The sequence below is a fragment of the Neltuma alba genome, unplaced genomic scaffold (assembly GCF_004799145.2).
Source record: "Neltuma alba isolate B1F8T4 unplaced genomic scaffold, ASM479914v2 tig00013580_pilon, whole genome shotgun sequence".
NCBI lineage: Eukaryota > Viridiplantae > Streptophyta > Magnoliopsida > Fabales > Fabaceae > Neltuma > Neltuma alba.
In genome coordinates, this window is record NW_021637777.1 from 12901 (window position 1) to 28375 (window position 15475).

The following is a 15475-nucleotide window of genomic DNA, read 5'->3' on the forward strand; positions in this document are numbered from 1 at the left end:
CATGAGGTTTTGCCGAATCCAATCCTGAAAATTTGAGCAAAAGAAAGACAAAATACGGTTAGGGTGAATAATTTTGAGCCAGACCAATCTTGCTATCTCACAATCTCTCAATATGTGCAGGGTGTTTTCCTCTCTTTTACACTCAAAAGGGCACTCAACATTGTTTGTAATTCCTCTCTGCACTCTTAGTGAGTTATGGGGTATTCTCTCTTGAAAAGCTTGCTAAAGAAACATCTTGATCTTTTCTGGTATTGGGAGTTTCCATAGCTTTTTTCCATTGTCTATCCTGGGGTGGCCCATCTTGCCCAGAAATCCATTGATAAGCAGCTTTAACACTGAATTTTCCATCATGTGCGTTTCTCCAATAATACTCATCATTTTCATTACTGGAGGGGGGTTTCATGTGTCTCAGAATGTCAATGACCCAACGTGGGAGGTATTTTTCCATTCCTGTACATTCCATCTTCCATCTGTTGTTACATAGGAGTGGACCGTATCATTAATGTTGAGTAGGTGTAAATTCCTGTCGGCCAGATAGATTAGAGGTTCATCAAGAGGAGACCACAAATCCCACCAAAAGAGAGTTTGGTTACCATTGTTCACATGTCTGCCAACCCCTTTGTAGAACTTGTCCCATATCATTGATATGCTCTGCCAGATTCGTTAAGCATTGTTTTTCTTTATTACCAACGGATATCTCCCATCACCACATTTATATTTGCTCCTCAAACACCGGACCCAAAGTGCTTCAGGTTTATTAAGCAGGCCCCAACATAATTTCATGATGAAAGCTTGGTTTTGACATCGCAGGTCTTTGATGCCCAGTCCTCCCTTGTTTTTTTCTTGTTTGATTCTTTCCCAAGCAATAAGATGCATTTTCCTGCCTTCTTGCTGTTGGTTCCATAGAAAATTTCTACTCTTCTCAATCTCATTAAGGATGCCAATAGGTAGAAGTGTAGTCTGCATTTGATAACTTGGAAGTGCTGATATAACAGACTTAATAAGGGTAGTTCTGCCAGCCATGTTGAGGAATCTCCCCTTCCATGAGGCTAATCTTTGCTGGACCTTTTGGATGATGGGGTGGTATAGAGTTTTAGTTACTCTTTTGTGCAGAAGTGAGACACCTAGATACTTGCCTAAATCGGCAGTTATACCAACACCCAACTGCTGACTCAAATCCTTAGCCCTGTTAAAGCAGACATTGCGGGAGAAGTAGGCTTTGGATTTTTCCAGACTGATTCTATGTCCTGAGATTGTACAGAATAGAGCCATGGTGTTTCTCATAATCTCCATCTGACCCCTATTGGCTTCCCCAAAAAGCAATAGATCATCTGCGAAGAAGAGGTGTGAGATAACAGGGCCTCTTGTGTTAAATTTCAGCCCTTTCCATCTTCCCACATTGACTTCTTTGTGGATAAGTTGCCCTAATCTCTCCATACAGATCACAAATAGATAGGGGCTGAGAGGGTCACCTTGACGAACACCCCGAGTAGGTTTGAAAGGAGTAGACGGTTCACCATTCCATAGGACACGCATGGTAGCTAAGGAAGTGCATGTCATGATTAGGTTTATTATATTTTCACCTAAGTTAAGGCTTGTGAGAGTATCCTTGATGAAACCCCAATCCAACCTGTCATATGCCTTTTCCATGTCCACTTTAATAGCTACATAGCCTTTCTTTTTCTTCTTGTTTCTCATTGTGTGGATGGCTTCTTGTGCAATGATAATATTGTCTGCGCTTTGCCTCCCTGTGATGAAGCTGCACTGCTGCTGTTGGATTAGATAAGGCATGACAATTCTCAGCCTATTTGCAATAATTTTGGTGATGATCTTCAGAATTACATTGCAAAGTGAAATGGGTCGAAAATCTTTCAATCTTGTCGGTTGATCCACTTTAGGTATGAGGATAATGTTGGTGTGGTTTACTTCCTGTATCATCTTATGATCTCTCCATGCCTTCTTGATGAAGTCACAAACTTTGTCCCCAATATTGTTCCATTGGGTTTGAAAGAAATGTGCTTGGAGGCCGTCGGGTCCCGGAGCTTTGAAAGCCCCCATAGAGAACGCTGCATTTTTAATTTCTACTTCACTCACTTCTTGGTGAATAGCCTCCAGATGTGTCGTTTCGATAGCTGGAAAGGGGATTGGCCATTCAACTTCCTTCATCACATTAGTATCTTTCGAGTACAAATTTGAAAAGAAAGTTCTAGCCATATCTTTCAACTGTACTTGGTTAGTAACCCAGTGATCTGAATCATCTTGCAGGGAGTTCACAATCTGTTTCCTTCTTTTCATCACAGCTGAGGCATGGAAAAATTTTGTGTTTCTATCTCCCCACTGTAGCCATTTGCATCTTGCCTTTTGGTGCCATATGAGTTCTTCTTGTGCTGTAAGTCTATTGTAATCCTTCCATAATTTTTGCTCCAGTTTGAAGAGCCCATTGGAGATCTTGTTTCTTCTTGCTTTGTCAATACCCTCCAATCTTCTAATTACTTCATGTTTCTTTTTTGGAATATTACCTACCACAGTATCATTCCATTTAGTTGCTTCTTCTTCAAACCTCCTCCTTCCTGCACACCAATCTTTATTATTCCAGGAGTTGAGTACGACATCCATAAAGCTATTTTCAAGTGCCCACGCTGTCTCGTATTTGAAACTTCTCTCCCTTCTACTTGTAATTCGGTTGCACCTATCATCTGTGACCAATATCAATCGGTGATCTGATTTATACCTGAGGCCGTGGGTAGTGATACTGTTGGGCTGTTTTGTCTCCCAGAGGTAGTTCCCAAAGACCCAATCAAGTCGTTCCTTTACGTCCTTCCTTTCCCATGTAAAATTTTCGCCAATAACAGGGAGCTTGTGTAACCCTGCCTCTGTAATACAATTGTCAAAATTCTTCATATCAGAGTTATTTAGCAAGGCTCCTCCTAATTTATCTTGTGGAGAAAGAATGGCGTTAAAATCACCAAGCACCAGCCAAGCCTCGCGTGTAAGCGAAGCAATTTCCCCTATTGTTTGCCACAAAGAATTCCTCTTGGTAGGTGAAGTTTCCCCATAGACAAAGGTGCATTAAAAAGGGGAGGAATTATTTTTATTCTGAATTCTACAATGGATTAACTGGGTGGTAGACCCGATATACTCTAGTTGGATCACATCTTCATTCCAAAGGATCCAAATACCTCCTGCAAAACCTGAGGCTTCTAACCGAATCCAATTACTGAACCCCAGTTTGCGAACAACTAGATCAGCTCTAACACCACTGATTCTTGTTTCAATAAGACAGAACACATCAATCTTCTTAGTCTTGACTAATTCCCGAAAGGTTCTAGGAAAGTTTCTATTCCCAGCACCTCTACAATTCCATGAAGCTATTATCATGATTAAATCAAACAGGGATAAGGAAGGGCAAGACTTACTGGACAGTGGACTCATCGTCCATCCATGTTGGGTTCTCATTGATCCGGAGTAATCTATCTCCCTTTGTCTCATAAGGAATTGTCTCCACATTCCCTGATGTTACAGTGCCCCCTCCGTCTTCAGAGTGTATTTGTGACTTTTGTATTACAATCACCCCTCCTAAGATATCCTCTTGACTTATGGCTTCTTTTACCGTCTCCCTTCCTTTCTCTAGATTGAGTGTCTGAGTTGCAGTAATATTGGGTTCCATGATTTTAGATGGGTTTGATTTGATGCCAGATGAGCCCATTTGTTTCAGATTCCCACTAATAACCACGTGTTGACGCTGGCCTACGTGTAGTTCCCCATGATCCAGTTTTGGATTTCTAGGCCCAAGTGTCTCACAAGTTCTCTCAACGGCCAACTCACTATATTGGGCCTTGGCTTTGAATTTGAGCCCGCTAGTAGAAGGTTTTAAATTTTCTTTGCCACCAGCCTTCTGTGTTTCTTTTTTGTTCCCTCTTTTTTTCATGTTGCCCCCTATTCCTCTTTGTACAGCATTAGGTTTCCTTTCGCCTCTATAAGGTCGGCTTTGCAGGTTGCTTTTTGGGTATTCCGATCCCATATCTTCATTAGAAATCTTTTCTTCTGACACATCATCTTCCTCTTCTATGTCATTCAGGATGTCAAATTTCGTCTGAAACTCTCCCCCCTTTCTTTGTCTGACTGACTTTGGTCCTCTTTCATGACTGCTGCTACTGTCCTTTGTGTACTCCTTTCTCATTGTTCGAGGTTTGCTGTGTCCTCTCACTAGCATCCAAGCACCAAAGGTTTCACCGGCGTTCTCACTTTTCTTCTCCGGCGAAGGTGTCGGCGGCTGAGGGGGTGCCGCTGTCTGGTCCCCATCTTTATTTCCTTGTGTGTAAGTCCAAGGGCAGTTTTCGCGTCGATGACCATATCTTCCGCACGCAAAGCATATTAAGTTCAGACCCTCATATTCAACATTATATACCCGGTGGGCCGCAACAACTCTGGGTACAAGCTTTTTCTGCAGGTTTAGTTCGACGCAAATTCTAGCGTAACGTCCCCTTTCGACTCTGGCTCCATCTGTCGCCCCTTCTATCAGGAAGTTGGTATTCATATCTACCTTCAGCGTGCGCCCAATCCCATTCCCTAGTCTTGAAATGAATTCTTTTGAGTAGCATTGCATAGGAATATTGGGTATGCGAACCCAGGTAACGATTCGTCCTAAGGGGTTGCAGTGAGGATCGAAATTTGGATTCCAGCGCTGAACCAGGATACTATGCTGTTGTACTGTCCATGGTCCTTCATATAGAACTTTCTTGTACAACTCTGTCCAACCCTCCTTCTTTGGGAACCTTACAATAAAGTAATTGTTTGGTATGTTTATGAGTTCAAAATCCTCAGTTCTCCAGATTCTAGTCAGATGGCTTTTAAGATTGTAGACATTATATCTTCTTCCAAGCACTGTAATCACCAAAGCGGTATTCCATGGTTTGCACCACTCGCTATATTCTTCAGGTTTGACCCGAATAACAGGGCATTGTTGCATGATTGCCTTCACTTCCTCTATGAGTTCAGGCATTTCCCATTCTTTGCTTAAGACATCATATAGGAGGTCATCTTCATCCATAAAGTTACCACTATTTGCCACTCCATTAAAACCCAGAAGCGAGTCTCGGTAGGAGCAAGGCGTTCGTTTTGGTTCTTCCGTTTCACTGGTTCCCCCCCATCCTGGTTCATGGCTTCAGGTGTATCAGTTGCCTCGTGTTCCTTTGCTACATCAGTCATAGTGTCATCAGTATGAGTCAATAGGAGTGGGGTATTTTTCTTTTTCTTCTTACTCCCACTCGCTAGAGCATCCGAAGGTCGATCCGGTGGTATTTTCCGGTGAGCTGATTCATCCATAAGATCGCGGTGTTAGCTGGCACGCAGTTCAAGAGAGAGAAAAGTCCCACTACGAGTCCTTTAATTGTAGTCTCTTACTATGAAAGGTTGAATTTAATAGAAGAGACTAATTTTTGATAACGTGTTAAACTGAGATTTGAATCCACACTAAAAAAGGTGACCATGTTTAGGATTGCATGGAATAGGAAGATATCTATACTTAGGAAAAGAGGAAAAAGAAAAAAAAAAAGGCACACCAACCTCTTTTTTTTTCTTCAGCCCAATGCATCAATAGCCCAAAACGAATTGGAATGCAATGCATAAACAAAAAACATACTCAAAGGGGCCTCTCGTACTCCTTTTAATGCCTCAACCTACCAATTTTTTTTTCTTTTTAATAATTAAATTCTATATAAAATTAGAGACATTCTAATAACTTATGGTGATAAAAGAGTATAATTTTATATTTTTATAATTTTTAAAAGAAAAGTGTGCAATTTTGATTTATTTGCTTTGTAAAATTGTAAAAACATATCACTCTAGTCCTTACATAAGTCACTTGTAGGAGAAACTTTAGGTCCTAAATATAAAACACTTGTAAGGTATTCAATGATTTTTTTTTTAATTTTACCTTTACTTAATTCTTATTGAAAAAAGAGAAAAAATGTGACAAACCTGTGAGAATTATTTGTAAATATATAGAGAGAAAAAAAAAATGCAATAACAAAGGAGTTCAGTTTAACAACTACTAGCCTGAACAAAATTATTCAAGTCAGAAAGCATCTAACTCAACAAAAATACAACTAAAGGGGTAAAGCACCGGAGAACACGATAAGACTCTTTTAGCAGGAAAATTGGCAGCCTCATTTGCACCGTGAACGATGGCTCGAGTCCTCACGGTCCAACCTCTATCAATTGGGAATATTTATAATTTAATGTATCTTTTTTTGTTTGTTACAATAATTTAATGTATCTTTTGGCAGGTGAGAGTGAAGTAGGAGTGACTTAATAAAGAGCGGAGTGGTATAAATTGTATTGTTTGATCAGCATAAGATATTAAGATATCTTTGACATTATATCAAGGGAAAAAAAACCGGACCGGACCGGACCGGCCGGTTCAACCGGAAAACCGGTGAACCGGTCACCAGTCCGGTCTGGTTTTCTTAAAAAACCGGACCATGGTTGAACCGGTGAAAAACCGGTTCAACCGGGAAAAACCGGTGATGAACCGGGAACCCACCGAACCGGTGGTTACCGGTTTAACATTTTTTCACCAGCAAAACGAGACCGTTTCTCAGCCAAAACCCAAAATCCTCCAACTTCGTCTTCGGTCTTCTCGAGTTCCCTTCGCAGATCTGAAATCCCCTCCCCAAAAATCACAAATCGCCTTGCTCTGTCTCCCAGATTCCAGCCTTTCCCTCCACGGAATCCATAGCTTCACTGACGGCGACCTCTTAGTTCGGCCATTTACTGACAGTGATACCCAGTCGCAAGTCTCCTGTCTCCCTCGTCGCCTATGTCTTGCTTCGCCTTCATCGTTCACTGGCGTCGTGCTTCCCTGTCGCTGCTTCGCCTTCGTCGTTCACTAGCATCATGCTTCCTTGTCGCTGCTTCGCCTTCGTCGTTCACTGGCGTCGTGCTTCCCTGTCGCAGCTCCTATCGCAAGTTGCACGAGAAGTCGCAGCTCACCGGTGCCATGCTTTAGCTTCACTGATGTTTTGCTTCGCCTTCGCCGTTCACGGAAGCTTCACCTTCAGTCCGTGCATTGAGTTGTGGCTTGTGGGTAAGCTCAAAACCTTCCCCTTAGTTTGTGTTTGTAGGATTAAAGAGTTGCTTTGTTCCTTCTTTCTCGGGCTGTTGAGAGATTTGGAAAGGGAGGAGAGTACTTGATAAATTTTGTTACTGAAATAATATAGCTTTTGATTGCTCTGGATTAAATTGATTCTGGATATTACATTTGCATATGGAATTATGGATATAGAATTAACTTTTTACAGAATTCATGTTTTTCTTTTCTGGATTTGGAGAATGGCAAATCAAATATCAAAAATTGGGAGGGGTAAAAATCGTTCAACTATTGATATTTCAGTCCATACCAATAATTTTAATGGTGATTTTAAGTGATCATTATTTACTAATTTTGTTTTCTTTTAATATTATGAATTAAATTTTATTATTTTAATATGACCGGTCCGACCCCGGTCCGACCCCGGTCCGACCAGTGACCCTTGACCCACTGCCTGGACCGGTTTAGTTTCCGGTCCGGTTTTTTGTTCCTTACATTATATAAACTTTAAAAATCAAAAGAAATAAGATAAAAACCAATGGAAAAAAAACTAGACCAAATTGGATGGTTCAACCAGAAAACCACTAAACCTGCTAGTGATCCGATCTGGTTTGAGTATTGGACCGGCTAGAAATTGAACTGTCATTCAACTCTTAATATTTCAATCACTATAGATTTGAATAAATTTTAATGATGATTTTGGTATCAATAATTATTAATTTTAGTTGTTGAAGAGTTGTAAAGATTAAAATTCTCATAGTTGTTGTACTTTATTATTGTTGCAATCAAATTGTTGTTGTATTTTCTCTTATTTTAGTATTATGGATTATTAATATTATTTTATTTTATTATTTTTAATTAAATTATATTATTTTAATATAACTGCTTTGATTTCTAGTTGATCCCAATCTAATCCACCCGCGTCTTAAACTACTACCTCAATCTTGAATGTACAATTTGATAAGTCTGATCCATGTCCGTTAACTAAAACGTGATAAGACGCTGTTCATGCACATTGTAAGACTATTCTTTGGGATCTTATGCTCAACAAATTATTTTTGCGTAGTCCCTTCAACAAATATTCACGAGACGTTTTTGATCATATAATGCCTATGTTGTTAATATAAAAACTAAATAATTCTTATCGGAAAAAAAACTAAATAATTAATTTGCAAAAATTTTAAAAATTACTTAAATTAGTGTTCCTAAAATACTCATCAATCATGTGTATTTGAATTACCTCTTGATATAACTCACTAACATGTTCAACGACCATAAGAATTACTTGAAAACAAAATGAATAAATATGAAAAATAAAATAAATTAAAGTTATATATTTAATACTAAATTAGCTTGAAGCCTATTGGCCTCGTGGCACGCAGGGTGTCCTTGTGGCATTAGGAATCAGGGTTTGATCCTTGCCTGCAAGTTCTGTAAGCTTACCTACTCAACAAATTAAGTACTAAATTAAATATCTAATTATCTATTTCTTACGTTAAGGACTGATGGACAATAGGCAAGACAAACTTATTTCTCTTAAAATGTTGGGAATTCACTGGCCGTTTGACCGAGTGGTGTGTGTTGTGGATTCGATCCCACCTCCTTGTAACAAAAAAAAATGTTGGGAACTCATGCATGAATTGAAATGTCAAAGGACCAGAACAAGAAGCATCCTAATCTGAGGAAAACAAATATGAAACTCAACTGTGCATTACATGTTTCAGTTGGGCACTGCTTCTTAAATCTTAACGTATTTGACGATGTGAGGGTTTGAAAAGCATGTTCCACGGGTGCCGACTTTGACCGAATTCCCGTTTTGTCCTCCGTCCTTGCACACACCAAGACATCTACGTATGTAACTAAAATCCTAATTAGTTTCTAATGCGAAACCAAACATGCTTTTTGTAGGAGTGTTTATAGATTATTTACTAACACAATCCTTCTGTTAACATTCAATACTTAGATTTGAGCTAATTAATGAGTGCATAGCTCAACCAGTCTGAACTAGTCGAAAATACTGTAACTTTCAAAAATCGATAGGGTTTGATTTTGGAAGAAGAAGAAGAAGAAAGCAAGGTTTGAGACCTTGCCGTGAGGGGAATGGCGGATAAGCTTACTAAAGTTGCCGTTTTGCTCTCTACCTTATTCACCCTTCCTTGTCCGTACTCAGTATGCGTGAGAACTGAGAAACCAATCCCCTTTCATTTTCTGTAAACTTTTACTCCTCCGGTCCTTAATATAGGACCCGATTCTTGAGTTGGTTTTAGTCCTAAATATATGACTCATTTCTTATATTTATCAATTTTCTCTAAATTACCCCTATGGATACTCCCTCAACTATAATCAAGTAGAAGAGGGAGATGGGGTATTAAAAAAGATGATTATGGTGTTTTAGGAAAAATGTATCACTTTTTTTATAATTAACTAACTTATCTAATTTTCTTAATCTAATCAAATTAATTAAATTGGTCTTATATTAGGGACCAGATGAATAGTACCCTCCCCTTACTATACTATAAAATGGTTTGGCAGTGTAATTTATATTAAACAAAGCTTATATTAAAGACCCAAAAAAATAGTTAAAATACCTCCGTATTTATAATTGAAATAATTTAAAAACTGAATTATTTTGAGTAGAAAAAACTGTATTGATATAGTTTTATCAAACCAAAATTTAAAAAAAAAAAAGAAAAAAGTTTTCCCCAGTTAATTATCGAAATTGAAGAGTTTTGTGTAAAAAAAAGTTTCAATGTTATCTTCTTTTTTTTAAAAAAAAATATGATTATATTATTATTATTTCATAATATTTATATATATAAAATAATTTTAAATTATGACCACAGTAACTATTGTCGGTTATAAAATATGATAAAATTTAAAGAGGTAAAGTTTTTTTTTTTCTTTTCTACACATGGAAACAAAAATAGGGGTATGATTGGGCTACTGCAAGTGTCCGATACAGACGACAAGTAATGGGTAAAAGCCCAATTTGCGTGCAGGTCTGAAATCAGCAACATGGTAACTTGCTTATGCATGCTGTCTTGTTATTTCGCCATTCCCCAAAAATTTCATGTGTCCCTTGGCATAAAACAAAAACCATATTATCTCCCCTCTTAAATATAAAAACTAATTAAAAATTTAATTTAATTTTAAATATAAGATTTTAATTTATGTTTCTTTTCATATTTATTCAAACTTTTTTTCAAAATAGTTCTTACAATGATTATACATGTTAAAGAGTTTCATTATAATATGATTAATAACATCATTTTAGAAAAAATAAAAATTATTTATTACAATCTAACTGATTTTCTTAATATTTATAAATCAGTTATTTAGCTTTTAGATTAATAACTAGAGATAGTATTATTTATTTTTTTAATATAAAAGCTGACATATAATTTTAAAAGACAACAAAGCATTCTCAACAACTGACATGTGTAGTTGTTACAAAAAAAATTCATCATTTCAAATTAATGGTATCAATGACTAAAAAAAAAATATTTCGGTTAGAGTTAGATAACTAATTTGAATATATTTAAAAAATTAATTAAGTTAGTTATCAGTGATAAATATATTTTAATTTTCCTAAACTATTATCTTTAGTTATGGGCATTAAACAATTATAATCATCCCTTGGTTGCAATCATTTTATTAAGGAAAGATAGGAAATAAAGTTGATTGAAATCTTACATTTATAATCATATCTAACCCTCTATTACTTGTTATAATTTAGATAATACTCTTCCGATCCTAAATATAAAACATATTTTATAGTGTAATTTTTATTATAAATAAATCTTATATTTAAAATAGCAGGAGTATTTATTAAATTTGAAGACGCGTGGGAGATGGTTGCAAACTGCACAATCCTTCTCTCATTTTCTGCCTGCAAACTGTGATGGCGCCGAAAGGGTTGAGTTGTGACCTGTGCGCGCGCAAGGGTTAGTATTCAATACTTAATTGATTAATTTAAATAAATTAAAAAATAATTAAATTAGTTATTTGTAATAAATAAATATTTTTTTTCTGAAAATATATTTACTAATCATGTGTATTAGTTAGAATTATCATTTAATAAAATCTTTAACATGTGCAAATTATAAGGACCACTTTGAGGAAAAATAGATAAATATTAGAAACAAAGTGAATTTGGATCTTATATTTATAATAAAATAAAAAACTAAACTAGCTATTATATTAAGGATCAGAGATAGTAGTATGTTATAATTTTTTTTTTGCCAAAATTTTTATAATTTTAACTTTAAGTTTGAACGGACTAATCACTAAGATTAGATGAACCAGAGTTCTTAGATTAAATGGCTCAATCTAACACCCACGAATATAAAACGCTTTATTCTAATACTCTTAAATTATAAAGTTTTTGTGCGGTCCATATGGAAATACAAATACAATATTCTTGCCTATCTCATCGTTTCTAGTAACCTTTTTTTTTAAAAAAAATAAACAAATGAAAAAAGATCTTGACTCGTGAAGTTTTGTATTCTTCCCAGATTAGGACTTGATTCTCAAATCACTTCTTGGGGTTGACGGTATAAAATAAAACATCGGAATGTTGTCTCTCTTCAATTATCAAAACTTTCAGGTCAAAAAACAAATCAAGACTCTTTTTCTTTTTCAAACAAACATGAACCGATAAAATTACTTTTCCTTTTTCCTTTTCTAATAAATTTTAGTAATTTAGTTCCCACCGAAAAATATCATGATTAACTTTTAACTTTCCCCCTCAATAGGAATTGAGATAATTAAAATTAATTCAAATTGGCCTATGAACTAATAGAAACCGATTATTTTTATTTCATTAATTTTATTTAAGGTATTGCTTTTGATAAGTTATATCTATATCTATATACTACCTCTTACCTTAAATATAAGAGCTAACTGACTAATGTGAATAGATTAAGAAAATATGTTAAATTAGTTATTTGTAATAAATAGGTGTTTTTTTTCCTAAAATATCCTTACTAATCAAGTGTATTGAGTAGAAGTATAATTTTTAGAAGGACTATTTTGAAAAAAGTACACAAATATAAGAGATAAAGTGGTTGAGATTTTATATTTAGGACTAAAATAAAAATTAAATAAGGTCTTATATTAAAGACCGGAGGTAGTATAACATAAAATGTATAAAAATTTACTTATAAATTACGCACAGTGTAATTGATTTCAAAAAGCTATACGCCACAACATGAAAGTTGCAATAAACATTTGAATGAACATTGATGTACAAATATAGCTTTCCCTGATGAGAAGACAAAGGCAATCATTTCTTGAACAGTTGTTTGCATGTAGCTGTTTATTGGATCATTTGCGAAAGGCGCCTTCATGAGACTGCACAGATTCTTTAAAAATCATATACATCAACAACAAGTGGAGTTTCAATTTGACAGCCTTCCATCATCATCAATTAGTCATTTCATAGGATTTGAGAATAATATTTTCTATATGTTTTCTAATTATATACGGCCATATTATGAAGAAACTATATGTAAGGTTATCTTTTAATATCATTTTGACTTTCATTTTTAAAAAAACCAAAATCTTTTCTATAAGATTATATTAATTCCATAAGCATACTATATTTCTTTAAAAAAAATATATCTTTTACTGTTAAATATATTCTAAAGTTATTACGCCGACTAACTAGATCATGCACTTATTTGTAACAATTTAGACAAATCACAGAGTAATTATATTCCAATGGCACTCTATGTGCAATGCATAAATATAATTGTAGAGAGTTTTAAAGCATGACACCCTAATGCGAAGATTGTAACTTCTTAATTCTTTTCAATGAAATAGTATCTCTGATTTCTAATATAAGACCTAGTTCAGAATTTTATTTGGTTATAACTATAAAACATCAATATATTTTGTCTCCTAAATTTACAATTCATTTTCTAAAGTAACCCTATTAATTACACATATTAAGGGCATATTAATTACAAATACTAAGGGCTTTCTATCTAAGAATAGTTACAATTAAAAGGATATTTTAAGAAATTTAACTCATATTTGTTACAAATAATTAACTTAACAAATTTTTTTAATATGCTCAAATTAATTAAGTAGCTCTTATATTAAAGAGTAGAGGTAGTAATTTGGTAAACTACCGTGATTTAAAAAAAGAAGAAGAAGTAAACCCATCAATATAAGGGGAAAAACAAACCAAACTCACGTTGACTGACAAAAAAAAAATTAAAGAAAAGGAATTCCATGAACACTCAGAGCATTAAAAATACGATATTCAAGTGGACTGTGGGGAGAAAACATTTGAAAGCAACCAGTTTGTTTGTGGGGAAGTTCAGTTTCCAATTAACTTATACAAGTCAAGTGCCATTAGAATAAGCAATCTCCCTTTTGTACTTTGCTCCTTCTCACTTGTTTTCAAATTGCTTGTTCTTGTTGCCTGTATTTCTTAAATAATACTCGTAGTAATAATAATACGAACAACAACAACTCTCAAGTTAATTTATCTGATATGCTATTAAAATATAGTATATTTGTTATTACTTATTAGTAAAACCCGAGCCCATTGTTAAATATATGACATATATGATTTTATCTTATAGTGTTCAATTTCATACTAATAGTTTTATTAATACGCAAATGAGCATTATTTGATCTACAAAACTTGGTTTATTAATTGAGTAAATTACTCGCACCTAACTCACATAAACTCTTAATTAAAAAACATAATATCGAATTATTTATATTTTACCTATAGTAATAAATTTAAATTTAAAGGCTACAAATAAGTGTACATATGTTCATAGCTTATAGGGAGAATTAAAAATAATTGTTAAAAAAATCTGAATAACAAGTAAGCGTTTAAAACATGTTATTTTGTATTCTTAACTTGTCATTACCAGCCTTAGTTGTCATAAGACTTTTATGTGAAATGTGAATATCTTCCTTTATTAGAATCTTATTGCAGTCCTCCCCAACGTTTATCTCTTTTTGAAGTTTGAACAATAGCACAATAAGTTAATTAATTTTAAATCTGGCAAAAAAATAATTATTAAGATATTATTAGTAATAAAAATTTAAAATTAAAATCATGTGAAAAACTTTTCACAGTCCGATGCTTTTGTCTCCGCGCTTTCCTGCGTCACGGGGCACTGACTCTCACATTTCATTGGGAAATAAATTTGCCCTTTGCCGAAGGCAATTTTACTCTGTTCACCAAATTAATATTTATAACAACAGTTTAATATTTAAGAAAGTATTAAAGCATAAATTTGATCCAAAAATTTTCACTAAAATCTAAGGAGTACTAAGCATCTGAAAAATTTTTTAGATATAACTTTATTTCAAAAATTAAAAATCGTATTAATTTTGCCTTTATAGTTAAAAAAACTAAGGTTAAACCATGAAGATTTTTAATAGTAGGGACAAAAAAAATTAACACGTTAATATAATACTTCTCCGGTCCTTAATATAAAACCCATTTAACTAATTTGATTAGATTAAGGAAGTTAGGTAAGTTAGTTAATTATAAGAAATGTGACACGTTTTTCCTAAAATACCATAATCATCTTTTTTAATACTTCATTTTCCTCTTCTACTTGATTATGGTTGAAGGAGTATCTATAGGGGTAATTTAGAGAAAATTGATAAATATGAGAAATGGGTCTTATATTTAAAACCAAAACCAACTCACCAATTGAGTCCTATATTAAGGACTGGAGGAGTAATATATTATTATATTGATTGTTAACTAATATTACTAATTCCCAATTACTCACATGATTGACTAAGCAACATTCTTGGTCAGATCCCCACGCGCATACGCTCGGATTAAGCTGTGGAATCTTTGAATTCTCCTATATTGTATCAGAGTATCTTTAGATTTTAATTCGTCTCCGCACAAGCAGGCCAGGAAAATAAATAGTCACACTCGAATTATTTTTTTATTCCCAACTAAGGTAACCTTTTTGACTAGAAAACAACGTTCATTTGACCATTCCAGAGTGCTATTTGGTCGGCTTATAATAAGAGTCTGCGATTCCATTCAAATATCTTTTTTGTTTTTTTGGCCACCTATTCAAAGCTCAATTAGTAATTAGGTACTAGTATTATAAACGTCATTTTCATAATAGAAATACAGGAATTATTTAACAAAAATTTCAGAAATGTGAAAGAAAATTCCAATGCGAAGAAGAAGGAGAGCAAAAATATAATGGTTGAATATTGGTGACGACCAATTAGGAGCACGTGTTATTTTTTTTTCCTTCCGTTCTTTTCTTCTTAGCCAACGTTTTTTTTTCCGGCTTCCATTCAAACCTAACAAAGCACACGTTTTTGTCTGTGCACTTAACCACTATTTATTTGAGAGACCGTCAATGCACATAGAATTGTTGC